General features: G+C 27.4%; 1 protein-coding gene across 1 annotated transcript in view; it reads right to left on the reverse strand.

The window, feature by feature from the left end:
- Window positions 1-26268, reverse strand: part of LOC103580476 (TWiK family of potassium channels protein 18) — a 343662-nt gene that overhangs the window by 106746 nt on the left and 210648 nt on the right. The window contains exons 4-5 of the mRNA XM_008562220.3: window positions 16526-16604; window positions 14772-14862 (exon numbers count right to left, since the gene is read on the reverse strand). The gene's annotated coding sequence lies outside the window, so the exon portion shown is untranslated. The remainder of the gene's footprint in view (window positions 1-14771; window positions 14863-16525; window positions 16605-26268) is intronic.

The raw sequence follows: 26268 nt of genomic DNA on the forward strand, positions 1-26268 counted from the left end.
TCAATTTAAAACTTTTTAAAATAATTTATTGTGCTTAGTAGTGACTGTATTATAAAATAATAATAATAATTATTGCAACCAAGTTAATTAGTTTTTTAATTGTTTATAAAGTGTAGCAAAGATAGTCAATGCTGTTCAAAAATGTGTGAGCCTTCAGTATATTCGATGCCAAATATCTGCGCTGTTGATACTAAAACTACAGTTGAGAAAATCAAAATGGATCATAGAAAAGGAGTTGGTCAATGCAGAGGAAATGGGCATATTGTAATTATTTAATTTTATTTTATTTTGATAGTCAAGTTGAGTAACTTTTTTCTGCGTAGAAAAGAATTCGTTAAAAAAAAAAAAAATTCAAAAAACGTTTAGTAAAAATTGACACTTTTTGAATTTTTAATGCATTCGCACAACTAGACAGACTACAATTCAAAGACACACAATTAAAAGTGAAAATTTTGTGTAAACATATTTGTAAAAAGATTTAAATGAATATGACAGGTTAGAAGTTACTTAGGTTGACTGTAATGGTTCTGTAACAAAATAACCGATACCAAAATAATCAAATAAATAGAATACCTACTTATAAAGTTAAAGTAAGAAGGAAGTGAAAAAAAATACGAATAAAAATTTATAATTATAAAATAAAACTAAAAAATAAATACAATATGAAAAAAAAAAATGAACTATATAAATTGAGAAACGATAAGTAACATAATGATAAAGTGATCAGTAAATAGTAATTTTTACTAAAACGTAAATAGTTATAGAGTAAATATCAAAATTTGTTGTCAATGCAAAAAAAATTAATTTTTCAAATTTATTTTCAATTAAATATTACGATTATTTTGGTATCGAAGTTGTTTTGTCCTCCAATGACTAGTCATAGAACCGACAATAAAATGTACTAGTTTTTAATTTGGGTTTTTTTTTTTTTAATTTCAAGTGTATTAGCGATCATCATTGCTGTTCAAAATTCTGTAGCCGAAGTCGACGTCCTCTATTTCATCAATGTATTTCTTTGTGAATCATCAAAAACTATGCTTACAACAAGTTACGTTTGCGTTAGAAAAAAAAAATTTATTTTTTAAAAGTAAATTAATGAAATTCATTAGCAAATAGTAAATATTTACTAATTTTCATTAATTCACTTTTAGAGAGTAGAATTTTTTAAATTTTTAATTCATCATGGCGAATATTTTACCATATGAATTGTCTAAATTTTCATGTAGAAAACGAAACAATCAATTAAAGAAAAAAAATATATTTTTTGATTCTCGAAATAGTATTTAATAATTTGTAACCATTTGTAACCCATCATTTCAAAGAATAAAAATATATATTTCTTACTGTTTCATTTTTTATTTAAAATCTAGATCTCCGATTGTTAATATTGCCCATGAGATTTATGTATATTTATATTTTACAGTATAAATAGATTTCTTATGAAGCTGTAATATCACGATGTAGAAGTGAAATTGAAAAATCTCGTGGGATATCACCAGTAGATAGGTGTCAGATTCAATGTATCTTTCACATATCTCATGGGATTTTTTTTTTTTATGACTATCCGAGTTCGCAGGCGAGATTGAAAGCAAGATTAGACAAACTCTGGGTGTGCATAACAGAAAAATAAAATAAAAATCTATACCCATATATATTCTCTTAACTTTGATCGTATATTTTTTCCAATACTGGAATTATTGACATAAACATACAAATAATATTTTTCTTTAATTAAATTTTCATAAAAAGTATATGGATCTATTTATAAATAGCATTTGAATTTATCGGTTTTTATATTTTTAAAAATAATATTGAGTGAAAAAAAAAAAAAGTTTTAAATGTATTTATGAAAATCTCAAATAAATATTCTGCGAAAAATTCAATTTTTTTCTAATTTTTTTTATGAAATAATAGTTTTTATATTTTCCGTATAACCAAGTGAAATTCTCATATTTATAAATATATATGTACATATATTCCATAACTTTTTTTTTTTTAAATTCATAAAAGAAAAATGCAATATTTCAAGATTGTTGACGTCGCAACGTCACTCGTTTTTGGTGGATGCATCTAAGATGAAAATTGAACTCTGAAATACTTGAAGCCATCGCACGATAGTGGAAAAGAAACCTCAAAAAGAAAACGAATGAGAGAAGAAGAGAACGAGAAATAAAAAAGAGGAGAGAATAAGAGATGAAAAAAAAAAAAAAAAAAAAAAAATAGAGAAGAGTAAGAAAAAAAGAAAATAGCAAGGAAACAGTGCGATAGGTTATATTCAGTCCTCCCTTTGGTTTTCTATATACCTACTCTTGGTTGGCAAGTTTGCAATGTTGGCATCTTCTTGCTACGTCTTATCCCATCGACCGAGAAAGCGGTAGGCAACTAAGCGAGTTGAATCTTACTAGATTGAAGACATGATGACAGAAAGCTTCGAACTTTGAGTAAGAGATATTTTCCAAGAAGAATAAAACCAATATATATATATATATACACTAAAGACAAGTAGTGATTGTCCTGGCAAAACTTCCTTAATTATCTATCCAACAGGGAATTCGGAAAATTATTCCAGTGAATTCGTCGAACTGAATTCCGTCGTCGTCGTTGTGGTCTACCAGAATGGTTGACGCGAACAAACAAGTAGAAAAGACAACCAAGGTGGAAGAACACCAAGATGTTCGAAGTGTTGAATAAAAACGACAAAAAAAAATTACGTCAGTACCACAGCCACGGACTATAAAGTTAGCAAAACTAGAATAAATTTTTTTCAGCCGTGAAAAAACTTTTTTTAAACAATGCTTTCAATATAATTTCATTAGTATCTAAAAAGTGGACTACAGATTTTCAATTGCTGGGGAACACGGAAATTGTGAATGACGACTGGCTAACGTAATAATTCAACCTATTGGAAAAACTAAATTTAACTACACAAATTAAAATGTTGAATTCCATGCAAAATTATGCCTTAATTAATCATATTTTTTAAATATACTGATACTGCTCACTAACCAGAAAATCGCAACTTTTCAGAAAATTTTTATGACCATAAAACTCCTAAACCAGAGTCGATATGGTTCAAACTATGATCTAAATTTTTTCGGAAACCACTCTACTGACAAAAACTCTCTATTTGTTGAGTATGCGAAGAAATTTTTTCGAAATTCACTACTGTCAAATTTATTGAAAATTCGACAGTAGTGAATTCAGTATATATATTTTTCAGTTTAATTTTTGAGTAATAAGTCGTCTTAAAATTTTCAAAATTTGATTTTAATTCAGAGAATATTCAATGCATTGGAATTTAATGAACCGCCAAGTAGTCAAGCTCAGCTTTGATGAATTATTTGTATACATATATTTAGATTTAAATGACACATTGCTCTATTATAGAGTTCTATTTACTCTATAACCTAAATTCACACATAACACAAATATTAACTGATTAGTTATGTGACAAATTAACTTGATTGATTTGTATTTGAACTGTAATTTGTGTGATGCAAACAGTGTAGCCGATTGTTAGCAAGTAATGGTACTGTTAAATGTAAATAAGAAATATAAAAAGATTTTGGCATTCGGCCAGTCAACTCATCGTTTCAAGTACTTCGTTTCGTAATGTAATAGAAACTGTCCATGCACAATGGTATCAAAGAAAGAAATAACCTATCGGGCTTACGTCATTCGAAACGTGAGCTAAGGTTTGTTGCTTCAAGTCGACGCTCGATCGTCTATCCAATGTACGTGATACAGTTGCTAAAATCATCCCCAATGGGACAAAATTTTTTTTTCATACAGTTGATTTTATAGAGTTAGAGAAAATAAATGGAAAAAACTCACTGAGCCAAACGTGACTTTTTGATGGATTCAAATATATTTAATGTCAGTGTCTATACATAAATACGTTGGTTATTTTTTATTAGTCAAAAAAAAAAAAAAAAAAAAAAAAAAAAAAAAAAAAAAATGAGTGGTAAGAGCAGTTAAGAATTACTCTCTAAATTTAAAATATTGAAAATCACTGAAAAACAGTGTATATGCACTACTTTACAGCTATAAGTATACTACTTGGTATACTTATAACTGTGAAACAGTGAATAGTCACTTATACTACAGTATCAAATATAATTTCAAAAAGTGGTTTGGTTGGCACTCAGAATTAGTGAATATTCACGTATTTCACTTACTCATGTTTAAAAAGTGGCTGATATAATAATTCGCAAAAATCAAACATTTGTTGAATAAAGTATAGTGTATAGCACATGGGCTAAATCATTATCCGTCAAACGCAATGTTCTAAGATGATTAAACAAGAAATATCGAGACATTGAATTGAAAAGTAGATAGTTCGAAACGAGTCAGACTCAGATATAACAAGCTTGAAACTCCTGAGACACAATAGCTAACGATACATAAAATGCATACATACATGTATATATATATAGATTTGCAACTGCAACTCTCAACGAATAGATATAAAATAAAAACGTAATACGTTCTAGACGAATTGGGCTGTGGGGGTTTCTCTTGAGTATAGTATAAATAGAGAAAAGACTTGCAGTGAAGGAACTGCCTCGAGCGGATAACGAAACGTGATATTGATACTCAATAATAGGATTATATATATATATATATATATATATATATATATATATATATATATATATGTGTATTGTTAATTCAATAAGAATGTATGAACATAAAAAAAGAGCATCTAAATTCAGGAGATATCGATTCCTCCTTTTTTATTAGAAATGCGCTATAATCTATAAAGATGTATTTCAATCAGCAAAATTGATTCTAATCTGAATAAAATCAATAGTGGAATTTATAACTATTTTTTTTCGATTAATGATTTTTTTTTTCTTCTAATAAAATTTATAAAGTTAAATGTAATCAAGATAGAGCAATCATAGATAAGAGAATAAAAAAGTAATTAATGAAATATGAAGAGCATGCTGAAGTGCACTTTGAATGAGAATAAGCTCTGAAAAAGTTCATTTACTTAAAGGATTTAAAGAGGCTAATTCTAAAGTCAATTTTAAGGCTTTTCAGTAGTGTGACTTTTCCATTGCGGATTGAGATTAACCAAGAGGTCTTTTCTTTATTATAAACTTACGGTTGTTTTTAAAATTTTTTTTTTTTTCCATTTTTATTTATAAATTTTTTATAATTATTATTATTATTACTGTTGTTGTTATTAGTTTTAGTTTCACGTAGTTTTATTTTTATCAAGAGCATTCCGTTATTTTTCTCACAGACTCAGTCTTTTGCATGTATGATAAAAATTACTGAAAGAAAGATCAAACTATGCGCGAGTAGAATGCTAATTTTCATCAAGAACGCGCTCTCATTTTTCACTGGGTTTTTTTTTTTTTTCAAAGCTAAAAGGCACTCGAGACTTGTGTGTCAAGGATTTATAAAACGCGTTCTTAGAGCACTGAGCTATAGAATAAGACAAAAAAGCTGCGAGTTTATAACACACGTAAATATTGTGTACACAAGTTTTTATTAATTCAATTGCTTTTTTTTTTTTTTTTTTTTCATTTTTGGTTAAAGAAGTTATTCATTCTAGAATCTTTCAAATCAAGAGTAGAATAACATGAAAAATATCCTAGATGTAGTAACGTGCTCAAAATAATCTATACAAGATCGACAAAGGTTATTATTATGGTCACATATAAGTGATTTTAAAAAATGGAATTTTTAAAAAACATGAAAAATTTTTTCTGGTTCGAATTCGTTCGTATCAATTTTTGTATAACTGTTTATAAAGTTATATGCTAAATATCGTCATCAAAGAATTTATCTTAAATTTGGCACATAGCTTTCATTATTTTTCGATTGAAGGTTTGAATATTCCTTTTTTTCTGGTTGTAATAAAAATTAGTAGTGATCAGAGTTTTCCGTGCCACCACCAAAATAAAAAAAAAGTTCAAACATCTAATGAGATTCCAAAAAAGAACTTTGTGCAAATTTTGAATAAAATTATACATAAATTTTTTGGGAATAATAGCAATAAAAATATTCGTAATGGACTGAAATTATCAGTCGTCGACAAGCTCTCGTTATTAAAAAGTTAATAATTTGAAAACTTTTGTTGTACAAATTGTTTGTTATTAATATAAATGAAAGATTTTTGTTTTAATTTAATAAAAAATTTGATAAAATTATTTGAAAGTTGTATAATGTGATGACATGTATCAAATTTCCATTGAGAATCGGTTTATGCATAATTAAATTTACATACAAAAGCTTAGTAAATTTACCCGCATAGTTTCCGTTTGTATGTGGTAGTCTACTGACCGCAGAATTTGAGAAGGACCGGCAGGTATATAATATACGTTTATACGCAGAGAAGAGCCAGTGAAAGTGAGTAAATGCGGGATTGCAAAATTCAGTTCTCTCAAACTTATCCTTCTGTACACAGTAATGCTTTTGGTAAACTGTATTCTCAATCATCCAATTGATGGGCTCCATTTCACACCATATAAACTCTAAATATCACACTCTATGCTATATAATAAACTAACTCTGCTCATGCAACTTCATACCTACACTGCTCACATTCAGTCTACGTTACAATGCAGCGACAACAAAAGAACTATTGTGTGGATATTAATGTACTCTAGTTCCAATAGATCCATTAACACAATCTATTAATTTTAAGAAAAAAAATTCAGTAAGCTCTAACAAAAATTGCGGAGTGAATCTGGATCAAATTTTACTTCGAAAAGGAGTTTCAGATTTTTGAACATCATTTAAGGCTCAAAATGCTTTTTTTACTCAGTAAGGCTGGATTGAAGCTAGATATTTTGACCCGGACCTATGCTATTTTTATTAGATCAAATTTTCAAATTGTATAAGTAACCCTATGCATAATTTTTAGGAATTTGATTCTTATAGAAGAAACTAATCTCGAAAATTATGAGTGCCTGGATTTGTAGTTTGAATATTTTTTAAAATTTTAAAAATGAAGTTATCTCCTATTTTACTATAAAAAAATGAGTTTTTAACTAAACAAAAGCCCTCAAAATAATCAAACGAGCTTTAAAAACTTTTATTTGTAATTTCTAACGCTTGAAAAAGTTTATTCATTAATCATTAATAATTTGAAAAATAAAAAGAAAATAATAATGAAAAGAAAGACTTATCATACCCTCAAGATATTTTCTTTACAACAAAAAGAAGATTAATAGAGTTAGCTTGAAAATAAAACATAATTCAAAAGCTATTTACATCATGATAGCTGACTAAAGAAATGATGATTGTTGTCAAGTACCGTCTGAAGGCAGTGGTGGAAACTGATAATAAATTACATTGTAAAAATAAAAATATTTAAAATGATAAAAAGTGGCGGAGAAAAATCATCTTTGTGTTAAAAATAACTTTTCATCTTTAATATAAGTGTCATAATATATATATTTATATATATCGTATAATAAAGACAGTTAGATAGTGATACTAGTGATAGTAAAGTATGTGAATGAGTTTGAACGGACATAGAACCAGTTGGTGAAGAATGTCTGCTATTTATTCTCGTCACGTCGTCGAGGTGAAAAATAAAATGAACGTCTCTGCGTAATCCGTTGCTATCTGTGTGCATTGCAGCGGATACCAAAAGAGGATAGTATGTATTATATAGATAGATAGAGGAAAGTGTACTAAAGTAAAAGAAAATAAAAAAAATATTAAGTACAAAAGGAATAAAAATATAGATAAAATAAGGGATAGAGATAGGAAGATAAGTGAGAAAAGGATACTTTGGTCTCTCCTGTATACTGAGTGCAAGTATCGATTTTATTTCGCTGCTCGTGTGTCGCGTGCGCGGAAGCTTTTGAGTTTTCGAGACATGACATTATTGATACTTCTATGCTCAGAATAGTTGTTACTATTGTACATATAAATATATATTTATATATATATATATTTATATACATATATAGAATAGCGTATAATATAAAAGTAAAAAGGGGGGGGGGGTTACGAGTATAATTTGGGAACTAGTAGTCAAGGACAATGTTAGTCAGGCAGGCGATGTTAAAAATGGACTCAATTTTACACCGCGTGGTGTTAAAATAAAATAACACTGATATAGGCGGTGTTATATTGGTGTGAAAAAAATTCCACATATATAAATTAAAAAAAAATGCATTATATATTTTCTGGCCCACGATTTCACCAATAATTAAATTAATTAATAAAAATACTGTTTAACTTCCGTGATCGAGTAAGTAAAATATTTCAACACTGGTAAAGAATATTTACACCGGCAGCGGTGTTATTTTAACACCGCTTACGGTGTTGAAATTTAACACCGAAAAATTTTAACACCTACACCAACTGCATTTATGCCGGTTTTTTTTACAGTGTAGATGTTTTCACAGTAGATTTATTTATTGTGAACTTGGTAAAACCTGAGAGGTTTAAATTAGATTTAATTTTTTTACACAGTTGACACTTTCTGAAGACTGGAACTTTTTCTTTCCCTTTTTTTTTTTTTTTTTTTTTTCCTATTGAAAACATTCAATTGAATTTTTTTCAAGAGAAGAAAAAGTATAAGACTTTAAGTACATGATACAGTATCGAGAAATCCTTGAGGAATGGTCAAGTACATTTGAAGGAAAAAAAAAATTTTTATTTTCAAGATGAATTTCTTTGGTACACTTAGCACGTTTTAGAAGATTTCAAGTAATTGGTCGGCGTAGTGCAGCGATAATAATAAAAAAAAAAAAATACTATATTGACCGATACGAATAAGGAAACGGATGAGTCGAGTTTAATACCTTCGGAAATTGATTATTGCAGATTAGTAAGAGGAATAAGTCTCATGGATATAAAGCTCGTTAAATGAAGAGACAAAAAACGGGAAATTGAGAGACGAAAAATTTTAATCAACGTCAATAAATCTGTTATATTCTTATAATTGTAAAAAAAAGTCTTCAAAGGCAAGCTGATACTTTCAATCTGAGATTAGACGTATTAATTGTCAGAGTTATATATTTTAAGCTACTTATAAATTGATTTTATTGAAACTTTTTTTTCTAGTTGGAAAATTTAGTAATTAACTGACAGTCAGATAAATGATTTCTTAATAAAAACAGACATGTCCACCCTCAATAATTTTTTTAATGAATATAAATTATAATCAATAAAGAGTTGTCCTCAAATCGTCGAGATTCTTTAAGTCACTGAGCTTTTTAATGGGTTCTATAACTAGATCAATGAGTAAAAATTAATTAAAAGGGCTTATCGACGATAAGGTTCGATTTCATAGCCAACATGTACTTTTAGTAACAAAAAAAAAAAAAATATTTTTTAAGTGAAAAAATACATACGGGAGAAAACAGACAGAATGTGGGTTCAAGTAGGACTTTGTTATTCTCAAATAAATTATTTGTAATAAATATAATGATTGACGTGTATTAACTATGAGTCAAAATATGATTGATCATACAATTGGATCGTCAGAGTCAAAATAATTTTCCATTAAAATTAAAAAAAAACAAATTTCAGAAATAAATTATGAAAAAAATTTTTTATAGAAATTGGACTTTTTGTAGAATTAAAAAAAATTTCATTTCTGTAGAATTTATATAAATATATAAAATTTTATAACAATCAGTTGATAATCTATAAGACTTATTAATCTATATTTTAAATTATAGATGGACATCCAACTAAATTTATATTTCATTATGGACACCATTAAAAAAAATAAATAAATAAAAATGATTATTTATTTTTCGTAAGATGATAAATTAATTCAAAATTATGTGTCGAATGCCAGTTGGGTATTTACTATTAATTACAAAAATAAAATGCTGGTAATTTGAAAAGATAAAGTTGCAATAAAAACAATTTGTAACGTTTTGATGAATTTACTCTACTGAAATTGATAACTCAGCTTTAGCAGTACATGGCAGTGTTATTACGAATTTCCTCTCGCTATCTCACATATCGTACTTTACGTACCTCTTATATTTCCGAGAAAGCAGAAAGGTCGAAATCCAGTAACAACACGCGGTAGAGCAATATTCCGAGTTGCCCAGCCGCGAATCATCTAGTTCGAATTTCGTTCGCAATATCGGATGCTGAGTTCACGACCTTTGTGTATACTCTGTCTGTACACATGTACGATTACGGAAGCACATATAAGAATGTAGTTATTGGTTTTGATCATTGTTATTAACTTGGGCACTGGTATATTTTTTTATACGTTTTTTCCATTATAAATAATAATAATAATTTTACTACTACTACTACGAATAAGACTAATAACAACAATAATAACAATGATGTTACTTGGAAAAAAAAAAAAAAAAAAAAAAATGGAATTATAAACTAATAATCTTAGAGAACTTATTGAATTCCCACTAAAAAACTTGAAAATTATAAATAAAAAGAGAAATTATTGGTCTCTGTGCGATTTTTGAAATTCGAATTTTTAAAAATTTCTAACTTTTGCATTTTTTTAAGAAGTTTGTGTGTGTGTGTGTGTGTGTGTGTGTGTGTGTGTGTGTGTGTGTGTGTGTGTGTGTGTGTGTGTGTGTGTGTGAAGGGGGGAGGGGTATTAATATTCACTATTCACCTAAATAAATTGGAGTTGAGAGAAATTCGAAAATTTTCAACTTTGGCATTGTTTGATGATACTGAAGTTGGTCGACGTCTAATAATTTTTGAAATTTTGTCGAAAGTATGAATTATAAAAAAAAAATATTTAAAAAAATTATACTTGTATTTTTTCGATTTCCTATGTATGCATATTTCGAATTTTTTTTTTTAATTTAATTTTTGAAAAAACAATTCGAATATTGTTAATTATCTATTAACTTCAGGATCAAATTTTTTGAGCCTTATACTCTGACCTTCACTCAATGACGTGTATTTTTAAACCATTGGACATCTATGACTATTAAAATTTTCTGATCCATCTCAAGCAGAACAAAAAAATTTTTTTTTTGGCTTTTTATTATTAAGTTTTACTTAACAACTAGTTATACAACTAATTGTTTATTTAAATTTAAAAAAAGCATATTTTTTTGTCTTGTTTAGGATGACTAGAATATAATTTTTTCTAAAAATATTAAAAAAAAAAATATGATTATTACTTCAATGAGTGTAAATGCAGCCATCAGAGAAATTTAAATTTACAAATAAATAGAGTAATTAATTAATAAAATAATATTTGTAAAAAATGCACTTATTAATTTCAAAATTTTTTAAATGTGCATTTTTTTAAATTTTAATTTTATTAATTATTTACTTTACATATTAATAATTTTAAATTTGTCTAATGCATGCTACATTTACACTCGTGTTACTTCAGTTTGTAATTACTCGGTATTATTTAAAAATGAATTATTTTTCACGTCAAAATTTTTTTTCCGTATTTTTGATACACAAACTAAATAAGTATATAACTAAAAACATAAATTTTGTGATAAATAATTTCAAAAATTTCAGAAATCAAAAAATAATTATTTAAACAAAAAAATAAAAACTTACAGTTCGGGAGTTGGAGTTGAATTTATCGGAGCTTGAACCGGAAACCGAATTTTAATAATAAATTACTCAAAATAAATTACACTGATCAAAATTATTTACACAAACTGAACACTGATATTAATTATAAAACACAATCACTCACGAACACACTTACTAATTTAAACATAAAAAATTAACGAATTAATTTTTTTAAAATGGCGGCACTAAAAAATTAAAAAACACTTGATACTCGTTACACGATAAAAAAATCACAACTGCACGCATATAATCACTGATAATTTTTACATACTGTTGTATAAATAATAATTATTTAAAGTTATTTGCACTAATTTTTAATTATTAAACAATTAACAATGTTTCTGAAATTAGCTAATAATTAATAATTTTCGAATTTTTTTCAAACAATTTAATTTAAAAAAAAAAAAAAAAAAAAAAAAATATGCACATGTAGAAAATAAAAAAAACTATCGGTGCTATTTTTCTAAATATTTTTTTTTTTTAATTTATTGTCAAAAAAAAAAATAGTCCAAAAATTATTAGAACAGCTAATTTCAGCACCAACGACTACCGGGAACTGAACAATGGCAACATTGTTGTGACGAATTAAAAAAGAAGTTATTTTTGTCTATTTATTTTCCAAGAACCGACTAAATTATTATCACAAAATGTTAGTCTAATGATAGATAATATTTAAACACAAAAATTAATATTTATTTGTACGTAAAAACTGTAAATTTATTTATTTAATCGCGCGCTAGACGCGGAGTAAACGACTACGATAACGGCAATATGAAGTCCGACACAAACTACTTGCGCAGTGTAGCGACAGTTGGAACGACTTGCGCAGTGTAAACGATAGTTAGAGCGACTTGCGCAGTGGAAATAAAATATTGCGATGCGCGTGCGCCTGAAGCTTCTCTCCAAGCGTCCGAGCGGTCTGGGCCAGGCAGTCTCCCGCTTATTCGAGCTTCTCATTATCTTTTTAATCCGGACCCGTTAAAAATAATTTATTTAATTATTGTGCTGTTAAATAATTAATGTATCGTTTGTTTTAAATATTTTTTTGTTAAGTGATGTTAAATTAAAAGTATTTTAAAGTATTAATTTGTGTGATTGAGTGGTTTTAAGTTTTGACATAAATTAAATTCAGTGTCGGCTTAGTGTACATTCCGCGTTCCTTGCGCCATGTTGATTGTAGAAATTTTAATTGACGGATTAAATTTATTAAATGTGTTAGTCTTATCAAAAATATTATTTTCAAGTGATTGTTTGAGTTCAGTAATTAATTATTTTTATAAATTTAATTTATTTAGTGAGTGTTAGTGTATTTAGTTTATTAATTTGTGTGGTGGTGATGGACGCGCACTCGCAGCAGAGAATAAAAAAGGCGGTAAGAGTGAGTAATTTTAAAAAATTTTTATTTTTTATTTAATTTTTTTAATATAAAAAATTATTCAGTAATTATGATCTCAAATGATGATTTCATCATTTATATTAATATGCATACATTTATTTAATTTATTTGAAAAAAAAATTTCAAATTCTCCCGCGAGTTTTAAGAAGGGGGGCTCTATTCAAAATGGCGTTGATGTAAACACATACGATAGATTTATTTCATGGATAAATAGTTAATTTATTTACAATTATGAATCAATGGAATTAATTAAATATTAATTATGAATGTTATTTAATTACAAATATTATTATCAATAATCAATGGAGAATTACGACAGCGAAATTATTATTGCGATAATTATTTATTGATCAGTAACAATGGACATAACCATTGATAGATGTCTAGTAAGTTTTAATTTAAATTAATGTGAGTGAGTAAATATTATAATTACTCGTAATCATTTAAAATTTATGCAACTGTCTATAACAATAATTTTTATAATTTAAATAATTAATGTCTATCATATATTTTTATAAAGACATCGAAAGTCATCACTTGTGAGTGCATATTCATAGAAAATTTAATGACTTTTAAAACGAGTACCATCAAGCTTTACTTATGTTTAATATCTCTAGAGATATATATCTTAATTTATATAAATGAATTAATATTCATATTTTTTGAATTTTTATAAATAAGTACGTCATGTTGGTACTTGTTTGAAAGGGCTTTTAATTTTCTATTTAAAAAACTATATATATTTTTTCTACTGACATATTTACACAAAAATTATCTACAAATTACATAAATTTTTAATTAATTTTTACTCTTACAATTTTTATAATTGTAAAGTAATTAAAATTTTTTTTTAATTTATATAATCTTGAAGTTAGTAGACAATTATTTTCGGATTTTTTTTTCAACAAATCAATTCAAAAAAAAATATGCACATGTAGAAAATTTAATGATTGTAAAGTTAGTAGACATTTGTAATTAAAAAAAAAATTTTTTTTAACAAATAAATAATGAAAAAAAAATATTTCTGGAAAAATGCATGTGTCGAAAATTTCATAAACTACATGTGCAATTTTTCAAAATATGTTTTTAATATTTATTATTTTTTTTTTTTCTAAAATCCAAATATTTTAAATGTCTGCTAACTTTATTGTCATGAAAATTTAAAAAATTATAGTTGCAATTTTTTTTTATTGTATAGTTTTTAAAAAAATCCAAAAATTATAAGACGTCGAGAACTTCAGTATCATAAATTTATAATAATTTACATCAAATCGAATGTGTGTGAACGTAGATGATAATTGACATTTTTTTAAATTTTAAAATAAATGAATAAAATGTAAGTAGAATGAAAATGAAAAAATGCGTATTTAGAAAAGTACAAGATCCGTACGCGCATTTTTTTGAATTTCATTATTTTAAAAAATTTATTTGTTTATTTTAAATTTATAAATTGTCTCATGTCTGCGACATTCACATTTATTAAATTAAAGGTAGAGTTCGTAGCTGAGAATAGAGGATCTAGAAATCAATTCATTAATAAGCGAGTTGTTAAAAAATATACCAAAGTAATCAGTTAAGGAGTCATGTAGAAATTCAATATAACTTGAAAAAATAATAGTAAGAGGGACTTTCAGGTAACAGCTTAATTAAGGAGGTAGTAAGTGATAAACTAAACAGCAGCCATCATATCTGTAAAGAACATGATTTTATTTTTGAAAAAAAAAAAAAAAAAAAAAAAAATCAATTGAAATATTTTTTGACCGAACTTTCTGAATATCAATTAGTGAAATGCGCGAATAAGCGAATATGCACCGGAATCTAGCTATAAGTAGACTGATTAAATTAGTAGTATACTTACAGCTGGAGAAATAGTGATTATCCATTGAATCGCAGTCAATTTCACTAATTTATTTTCTAGTTTTATCAAATAAAGTTGCCTAGATGCAGCTCTATGAAAGATAAAAATAAAAAAAAATAAATAAATCAGTATTTCATTAAGTAAAATAATAAATTCTTTTATTAACTTATTAGTTATGTTCTATTAAAATAACTGTGAAATTATCAAAAAATAAAATGAGTTAACAATCTGCAGAATTAAATCTTGTTTTCGTTGTCGTATCAATAAACTCATAGTACAGAAATATAAATTCTAATTGATTTTTTTTTAAACATTAAAATTCATCAATCAAGAAAAGTATCCGCTTTATTTAATAGGATGTATATATATATATATATATATATATTTTTTTTTACATATCACTCTATGATATGGTGTGAGCTTAAACAGAATTTAAAATGAAGTAAAAAAAATATTCAAACAATATTAAGCACGATTTGAACGCTTTATATTTGGAGTGAGCGAGATAGTCGTTGATAAAAATAAAATTCCGAATGTTTAGTTGCTTTCTGTATAAAAAGTAAATTTTTTTATTTTTTTATCAACGCTTGACAGCATCGATGCACCCGATGACGCAAAATGAGTCGACTTTTTTTTTACCGATACAATGGAGTACGAAAAAAGTGAAGAGAGGCATGAACTACGATTAAACACATGTTCGAATCATCCATATAAAATTAAAGTTCACTCGAGCGTTGTGAGAATTTATGTTTTTTACTCTATTATTTCATACCGCACATATTTATTTTTTTCCCGATTTTTTTCTTTTGTTCGCGTTATAATATTCGAGTGCAAATGCGTTATTTCCTCAATGATATATTTATCTACTATTGGTATTTATCGAGTAATATGAGAAAAAATAATAATAACAATTCGTTCATACTTGAAATTATTCGAGTAGAGTTTTATTAAATTTTTTTTATTCCCATATTGACAACGGCATTGGAAAATTTTTCCTCCATCTATTACTAAAGTTTATTGTTAATTTCTGCATTTGTATTTTTTTGATAAAAACGTATTGTTTGCTCATTAAATTAAGATAAATTTTATCATGCGTTTTATTAGTTCAATGTAAATTCATTCGGGATAACTACGATCCGTGAAAATACAGAGTAATTAGAATCACTCAAGCGATGAATAATAATTCGCTTCGCAATATAGCAATCCGCTGGGTGAAATTAAAACTCCATCAGTTATATAAACCTACGGTAATCGCATTATTGTCATGAGTATGGTTGGTTGCAAGTTACATTTCAAATGAATTATCACTTCCTTCATTTTAAATATCCGATAAAGAATCATAATAATAATAGTAATAGCTATTTATATTTTTTAAACTCTATTGATTTTTAATTTATTGGAATAACGAGAAAAATATTTACCCAAAAAAGGATGATTTAAATATAGAGGCGCTAAGGAAATATTTAATTTATTTTTTAATTTTATTGTTTTCGGGCAAAAGTGTTACTTTCCTTAACAAATGAAAATTAAATTTTTTTTTTATTTCTACCGAAATTTTTCATGCAATTTTAATAGAAAAAAGAAAAAAATACTATTTACAATACGATTAAAAATTAAATTTCTTTAACTTTTAGGCGATTTCGACTTGAAAAAATTTTGAATTCTTTAAATAATAACTTCGAATTTTTAGTTTTGTATTTTACCCGGCCTCCATATGTTAAAAAAATTTTTTTTTTAATATTTTAATTACTTACCGAAAATTGGTTGTTACTTTGACGTATCCTATTTCACAATAATAATTTTCTGATATCCGTAAATTATTTTTTTTCACGTCTGAAAACAAAAGGTCGAAAAAAAAATATTAGTGACGAGAATAAATTTAAAATTATTTGATAATGGAATTAAAAATTATACTTGCAAAGTTTTTACAAAATTAATGCGGGTATCATACACACCGAATATATTTATATATTTTTTCTATGTACTAAGGATTTTCTTATCTTATTATGGTTGTTAATTAAATTTTCGCAACCCCTACATATCCTTTTCTATAACTGTTTCAAGTGAAACCGTAGGGTGACAAAGGAATAATTAGAGAAACTACGGAAGGTTGACGACAAAGTCATAAATAATAGCAAAAAATAATTAAAATTTTTTTAACGTAGATAAATTTTTCAGTATTAATATTTATCAAAATTAAAGTCTAGACTTTTTTTTTTTATTAATATATTTATAATGGTCATAAGTTTGGATTGTACTGGCGAAGGTCCAGAGTAAGGGGCAGGTAGAATGAGCTCTGAAAAATGAAATTGTCAGTAGTTTTTTGAAAATTAAAAATTTTCACTTTTGTAGAATCATTAAATAAGCAGTCGATATTAATATGTCATTAAAAAAATTCAAAATTACAAAGGACATTAGCCATCTAAAAATTATAAAAAATTAAAATCTTAATTTAATTTTTCTCATTTGATTTCTGATTTTTTTTGTAAAACAATTCGTTAACCAAATTACCCCTAATACGTACGGTTTAAAAATAAAATCTTAAAGAGAATCTTTAGTCCCCTTGGAAATTAATTTGATCAAATTTCTAGACATATTGTAACCCTTCTTTTTCTATTTCATTTATTAATCGAAAAAAAAAAAAAAAATTCTTCTTAATAAATTAATAACGCAAAATATAAAAAAAAAACGTATATGAATTAATATAACATAGAATTAAAAATCAATTGTCGGAAACCAGAAGCCAAGTAGTAAAGTAGCGTATTCATGATGCGTATATGAGTTTATGAATAAATATATGAAGTAAAAAGTAGTAAAAAAATATAAAATGACCTGAAGTAAGGATTTCGTTGAAAATTGACTCAGCTATCTGCTGGACTCCAGCCATCGTGGATAATTATTTTCAACGTTTTCAACCACATAGCTAAAAAGTTCGTGGACCATACACGAGTCTCACAATGTAACATACTTGACTTCAGTATGCAGAAGAGACACCAGTAGTTCAGTAATATGCTATCCCTCCCCATCACTCTGCTTTTACGTTTACTTGCTATATCATCAGTTTGTGTGACTCCACACACGTACTTACGTATATATACATACATATATATGCATATAGTATGTATGAACGGGAATAAAAAAAAAATAGAGAACAGACTAGCCAGTACCGCCCTCCGAGCCCTAGACGATACAAAATGTCAGCATTTACATATACGACGTAACTCATTGTACTAAATATATATAAACCTATTCAGCTTTCAACTTGAATTTTCACTAGCAGAGAATTCACTGAACAAAATTACCTGTAATAATGAAAAGCGAAAAAAAAACATGAATGAATTCAAAGTGATTTGATATGAGATTTTACAAAATTAAAAAAATTAAAGACGATATGGTCTGATGTCTGTTTAAAATTAATTAAAATTACTGGACGTTCAATTACCAGCTTGAATATTAGACTAAAGAAGACTAAATTTGATCGAATTGCCTCGGCTTGCAAAAATCTTGCAAAATACTGCAAGCGCTCTTAAAAACTGCAAAAATAAGAGAGTTCTAGTGTATCCGAATTTCTATTCTCATATTTATTAGTTATGAATCATATATAATATTATTAATTAAAAAAAAAAAATATCCGTTAAATTTATTCAAATAAAACTAATCAGCAATATCAATACTTATATTTAGATACTAAATCAAAATTTATGTGTAATGTGATCTGATACAGCGAAAACGCCTCCTCAGGGCATTTCCACGAGGAATAATAGGATGGACATACCTTGAGAAGTTCTCGAGTGTCTATAGAAACTTTTTTCTCAAGGGTCTGTGTCAAGATTGATTGTTTTTTAAGAACAATATATGACAAAAGCATTGACTTGAGTGTTTATCGAACTTTTTTTACTCGATTGCTCACGTTTCTAAATTATGCTGTGGATTTTTTTTTTCTATATTGTTTTCGAGAACAAAAAAGAAAATTTATAAAACGAGTTCTACAATAATAATTTAGTGAAAAAAATTGATTACCCAAACTTTGATATTTAATCATAATTTATCGTGACACCTTTTGTAAATTTTCGTGGGTCTAAACAAAGGGATAAACTGATGAAAAATGAATTCTTTAATAAGATTGTCGATAAGCAAGCCTCAGCAATTCCAGTAAACTATATTTCTTATCTGTCTTCCCCTTTTCACTTTTTTTAGTCGTAAAAAAAACTTGTCATGATTTTAAATTAATTTTTTTTTACATTAGAAAATAAGAAGGCTAATAATCGAATAGTATTTAATATAGTATATACTAGAGTTACATTTTAAAGAAACAATAATAACGTTTTAAAAATATAGTGCACACCTCATTTAATAAAAATTTATCGATTACTTCAATGAAAAATTTTTTTTAATGTTCACAATTTTTCACTCTATTAACCCGTGGAATTTTAGTCATGCTTGATCGAGAATTATCAATTTATTAACCGTACAAAATTATTTAAAATAAATAATATTATAAAATTTTTTTATTTAATATCAAAGTATAAGATAAGAGACCTAGTACCCGATCACTCATGTATTTGTACATATATATTTACTGAATTTTACTAAATATAGATACACAAATATATGGAGTGATCGAGTATTAGTTCTCTGATCGGGTATTACGTCTTTTACCTTATTAATAATTGATTTAAAAATTTGAATACGAAGATTAATTATTTATTGAATTTAAAGTCTCGTTTAATTTTTTCAATGAAATCACCATTTTTCTTATCTTTGTAACCATATTTTAAAAATATGCTTTTTTTTTTACTACTGTCACGCCAATGTTGCCAGTACGCTTTAGACTTGAAAAAAACGTATAATAAAATAGACAAGGGGACAAGAATGTCCGTTAACTTGTCGGCATCAGTCAATAGTATTTTTAATTTATTTATTATAAATTAACATAGAATACTTTGATAATAATATTCAACAGGATTTTATTCTAAAATTTAATTCTAATACAAAAAAAAAATTGGGTCGACTAATCAATTCTTTTGAGAATTATGTGATTGTAAGAATTCTTTAACGTACAGACCAGCGTACATCACTAAGATATAAATTCAATTAAACTTTTTGACATCAATCAACGAACTAGCATCATATTTATTTATCAGTGTCCTCCTAATAAATCCGAATGTAAATTCAAGAATCGATTTAATCGTAACAGTTTCCAATCCCTTTGATGTTTGATTTACTGCCTAAAAAGACACCTGTTTTGACCATGCAAGATGAAACATAAAACCAGGCCCAAAATAGTACAGAAAATAAACATGATTAAGACCTGAAATTTCGTCTCGGAAAAGTCTAATTATTATATTAATTGCAGTCAATGGTTTGTCATGAGTAAATAGTGAAAAATTATAAAGCAAGAGTACAAAATCAGTGGTGATCACCAATAGACTAATGATTGATTAGTATGTAATATACGTATAAAATGCACTGGTCTTATCACCGCGAAACCTCTAATGACTGTCCTAATTACTCTAATGTATTCGAACAGTTTAGTGAAGATTAATACAATTACGAAAACAATATGTCAAAGCAAGTCTATAATGCAGAATGGGAGTATGGAAATGGAGGTTCTAACAGTGGGGATTGAAATTTACTTCAGGAGGACTTGGATCAGCAGAGATAGCCTTGAAAGCGTTTACGGAAATGGTAATGGCATGATTTACGCGTGTATCTCACATCATAAAGCCTATCGATAGGTGTACCGCCATTGAGTGATAGTTGAAGGGTATCCCAAGCAAACGAGATGGTATAAAGGGTGGAATGCCACATGAGTCTCTATAACACCAGTAATAGCTTCAAGTTTGAGCATAGGAGTAGTAGTGTTGTATTATAGAGAGGTCCTACGGCGACGCCTCGTTGGCTGATGATTTTGGTTCAATACCCATAGTGAAACCCACGGCCATTAGTCGCCTTCAGAAGCACTAATGGACCACACCGATCTACACCGATCACTCGCGATACGCCCTCCTATAATTTTGCGGCATCAATTCAGTACCAGGAATTCCAAAGGCTTCTGAGCGTATACATATCTGTCATCAAAGCCAAATTGCGAGGCTTCAATGAAAGGTCAAGGTAATCATTTTGACAAAGAAATATTTATGTTAGTCGGAGCACAAAGTAATCAGTGATCAATAATAATTTATTTATAAATATTTCATCAGTTATTGGAGTGTGACTGTTCTAACCTTCATTGTGGTGCAGTTTTCAATTCTATCCTCAAAAATTCAATTAAAATATTTATTATTGATGAAATAAAATACTAGATAGCACTGCGGCTTCGTATCCATGAAATAAATATCCTTATAAACAAAAAAGTAAAACGCGCTTGGCAATTTTGATAAAATGATAAAAATAAACAAAAGTGTCTAAAAGTTTTAAATATTGAAAGTCAATAGAGTTGAAGGCAACTGTAAATGAATTATTATTTTTCAACAATCAATAATTTTTTTTATCAATAGTTCGTTGAGTCATACACTAAAAAAACTTGGTGTAAAAATGGCCCCGAGAACTCGACACAGCCGCGTAGTTTGAAATAACGGTGTAAAAAATTATCGGCGTAAATTATCCATTCGTGTTATTTTAACACTATTCAGTGTTACTCGTTACAATTTTGATGAATTAACAAACGATTATTAAACATTTTTAACTACTTATAATCAATAACAAAATTTATTTTATTTAGATATTAGATAGTACTTTGAACGCTTGAATATTTCTATAATTATTTTTCTTAACCCGAAATTATCATAAATTACACATTTACATGTTTGGCAGTGTGATAATTTTTAACCCGTAACGGCCACACCTCACTCAGGCCACATAACGGCCACATAGGGTAACTCCCTTTTTTTGAAAATTTTTTGACCAATTTATTTGAAAAGTATAAGACCTCTATTCCACTTTTTTAAGCCTAAGGTAACTATAGTCACCCCATGTGGCCGTTAAGGCTTAATTAACTCTGCCTAAATTTAACACATCTGGTGTAATTTTTAAACCAAGTCCAAGAATTGTTTACAGTGTAAAAGAGTCAAAAAATCGTAAAACCTCTATCAATAATTTAACTGACGATATTAAATTATTAGTTACCTTCCACGCTTGGATTCATATCGACCGGAAAGATCTTTACTTTCTTATAAAATTTTCATTATTTCATTACTATATATGTACCCATAAAATATAACTGCGAATAACTTCGCCCCATTTTTGTTCACACTGACATGCTTAGTCGAAAACAAAACAAAGTAATAAACTATCAAAGTTTTTCTCGAATTACATCGGATTTTAAAGTAGAAATTTATTAAAGATATTTTTTTATCACTAAAATTAATCCTGGTCTTATTAAACTTTGTTGAATATTCAACAAAATAGTTAAGAGAAAACTAAAATAAAAAAAAAAAAAAATGAAATATATGTCCGCGTAAATTCAACTTACTGAGCTTTAAAACAGATTAAGTTATTAAAGTTATGAGTTTTATAATTTTCTCAGAATATAAAAAAAAAATGATGACAAGAAATATAAAATTAATAAGGATGGAAAAATATCATTTAGCATTAAGTTCAAAGCTTAGAAAAAATTTTTTCACAACAGAGACAATGTGTTTATTTGAGAAACTAAATAAATCTCAATGAGTTTTTTTAAAGCACTCGTTGACTTGATAAACTTTTTCATTAATAACTAGAGAGTATGTGAGTGAAAGAGAAAGAGTGAACGAGAGAATAAGACAGACAATGCTAAACTTTTTGCTTAATAATATTTAAAAGTTTATTATTTTATATTTTTTTTTTTTTTATAGTATATATATAATATAATTAATTAAAATATAATAATTCGGCTAAGAAGTTTAATAAATTTCTAAACTTTGTCAAGATATTAATAACGATGAAAATTATAAAGAAAATAAATGACTCAGGATCTCTTTAGACTTATTTGAATTTTTTTTATTTATTTTTTAAAAAGTTACCTTCAAGTTGGGACGCTGATATTTTTATATAACTTTCGCAATTTTATACTCTATATATATATATATATATATATGTATTTACAACAACTTTAGCTACAGAAAAGTTGGTTACTTAAAATGAAAATTGTTTCTCATTCATGAATTGAGTTGTCATTTTACGTGTCGTGGAAACTTTTTTATTATATCGATCACTTTTAAAGATTTAAAATTTTGTATATTATTTTTAAAAAAATTTTTTTATGCTGACAAATTATAGCCACTGATATTACTTGCAGAGTAAAATAAGTGATCGAAAATATCGCGTACGTCAATTTCAGGCTTTTAAAACTACACGTGAATATTTTATTATTTTTGTTTTGTTTTTATATAACCCACGGGAGATCAGAAGGCCTAGTTTTTTATTTGCCCTCGACGACAAGAGGCAAATGCCCTTACGCTAGAGTGGTTATCCTCATAAAATGGAAATCCTGAACACGAGCCATCGCGTGCGGTACAAAACCTCCTTTGCTGCCTCGAGCTAAGCTTTTTTAGCATATCACTAACCCGACTTGCTTCATTGTAACATGAGCTTGAGGATAAAATATGGATAAAAAATATAAACAATTAAAATATTATTCAAGATAATTTATGAATTTGCTTTATTTTCTGCGTTCAGTGAATAATGCATTCATTCATTTTCTATGAAAGTAACGAGTGTGACCCATTTAAAATTTTTAGTAAATTTTTTTTCTTTTTCTACAATTGTGGACCATTTTACCTCAGAATTAACTTTTTCAGTTTCCGTTGAAACAATTCAGATGAAAAATACTTGAAATAAAGTAAAAGAAAAACATTCTTATTAAAAATTTTAAATTGGCTGCACTTTTCAAACTGATCAACTTGCCCAATATTTCTCTACCAACCGTAACTGAGCATTTTTTAACAAAAAAAATTACTTTTATTTACCATATCTACAACAAAAATTTGATTATACTGTCAAAAATCGGGAGTGAATCCGGATTTTATTTCAATCCGAATTCACTCTGCCATTCGAAATCCAGGAGTTTTACAAAAAAAATCACTCCGCGCTACTCTGGATTTACCCCGAAAGTTTTTTACAGTGTATTAGTACGATGTGTATAGATTGATATTCAAAGAAACAAGCAATTAAGCAAATTTTGTGTACTTGCTAATGAGGAAATACGATAGGATAAGATAAGATAATTGTTCGTTCGATATGGTTCTACAAATAGTAATCAATCCTATCCAAACTTGCGATCTCAAATCGTATATTACGATTATAATGATGATGTTGATGATGAGAAACGTAACTATCATAGTGCTATACAATCGACATATGAGATGTGTACCCAGCGAATAGATCTGAGGTTCGAGACGTAGATCAGCTAGTCAGCGTATCAGCTATAAGCTAAGTTGGGGTTATGATAGATAATAGTAAGCCGTCCTCTCGATACAGAGATGACACGAGATGCAATTACTCCCTGAGGTATAGCAGTAACCTCCCATCGTCTGGGTCTGGGTTAAATGCAGAGAACATTTCATATCCTATATCATGAACTATATACAAAGAGCTGGACGTCAAGTCTCGCTATGTCCATACACCACCGTCTATGCTCTTGACACATGTCTGGCTTTAGAAACTTCTTGTCTGATATGCACTTTAGAAAATAAACTTTTCTTTTGTGTGTACATGAAACGGAAAGCTCTAATAATAGATAAAAGGTGCATATACTTTTTTTTAGCTCAAGAAAAAAATTTTAATTCAACTTGTCTTGTATAATTTTTTGATAAAAAGTTGCTTATTATTTTTAAATTTATAATTTATTAAATTAATTATTTAATCTTAAATTTATTTTACAAAATTACGGTAAATTTGTTCGAAATAGATCAAATTAACTTGTAGCCGATGCTCAGAAGCCACAAAAAATGATTAGAGACTTCAGGGGGGCCATTTTGCTTCAATCGCCTTTATCAGTATTATCATAAATCACTTTTCCTCATTTACGTTTTTTTCTTCGAATCGCAAGTTTCTCCACTTGTTCAAACATTTAATTTTGTATGATAACGTCATAAGATTCTCATGCGTTGCAGGAGTGATGACATTGAAAAATTTTTTTTTCATCCTATTTTCTGGTATGTGCATGTGATTAATCAAGATATTGAGGTCAATTAGTAAAAAAAAATTTTTTCTTACAATTTTGGGCCATTTTATCTCAAAGTTGGACTTTACTAGTTTTTGGAAAAACAATGCATGCAACAAACATTTGAAAAACCATTTTTATTATTTTCACTGAAAATAGTTGACAGTTTAATCACACTAGATAATTTCATACAAAATGAAAGTAACTAATTTGCTTAATTAATTATGAAGAATAATTGGCATCAAAATGAATACTTGCGATAAGTAATTTTGACGAGCAATATGTGGTAAATTGTTGACGAGTTAGTCACAATTAAATTTGAAATTATTGTCAATGATAACGAACCAATGGCCACACTTGTTAGCGGTTAATAGTTTAATGAATTTCAGAATTTAATATCATTTGTATAACTGTAGTTAGAGTTATAGTTATAGTTGGGATAATAGAGGAAAGAGAAATGAGAGACGTTCTAGTCAGAGTCCTAGTGGAATTCAAACTATTTGCACCTCATTGCATTCTCTGCTGATGCATTTCTGATACTCAAGTGTTGCCTGTCCATTCGCAATCTATTACATTCTCGTTTAATTTCTATTATATACTCTTGACTTGGTTAAACCATGCAGAAGATAATATAACGAACGGTATTCATTTGAGAACGCTCCCAATTTAAATTAAATAAATTACTATATTAATAACACAAAGTGCATCTAACAGTTTTACACTTAATGCTCTTTATAAATATTTAAGTATTTTATTTTTATTTGGAAAAATGTACATCGCTGGCAGACAGGGAAGTATTTTTACAAAAGTCATTCTATAGATGATAGTAAATAAAAAAAAATTAAATAAAAATACAAAAAAAAAAAAAAAATAAATAAAATTGGGCAAATCTGTGGAAATGCAACTTTAGAGCGTTCCATTTGGCGCTCATCCTCAGCATGATGGGGTTTGTGCCAACATTCTGAGACAATGTATACACCCCGTTAACTTGGCCGTCAAGCCTTTGGAAGTTGTAGCATATATATCGTTTCAAAGTTTTCCAGCAGCCACTCAGAGTTTATTTTTGCTAGCCATTAAATTCTTAATAACGACCTAATCTAGAAGAGGTGCAGCATAAAAGCAAACTATAATAATAATAACAATAATAATAATAATAATCATTAAAGTAAACTTTTCTTGGTAAACTATAAAGTTATGCAACACATTTATCTACCTTTACACTGTGTTAAAGTACTTAATTACATATTTTTTATACGGGGAATAGTGAGTCACTTTAAACTAATCGGAGCACCTAGAGCGTTTGATGACGGAAAAATTGTTTTTTATAAAAAATTCTTTATGTTTTTCAAGTTT

The sequence above is a fragment of the Microplitis demolitor genome, chromosome 7 (assembly GCF_026212275.2).
Source record: "Microplitis demolitor isolate Queensland-Clemson2020A chromosome 7, iyMicDemo2.1a, whole genome shotgun sequence".
Lineage (NCBI taxonomy): Eukaryota > Metazoa > Arthropoda > Insecta > Hymenoptera > Braconidae > Microplitis > Microplitis demolitor.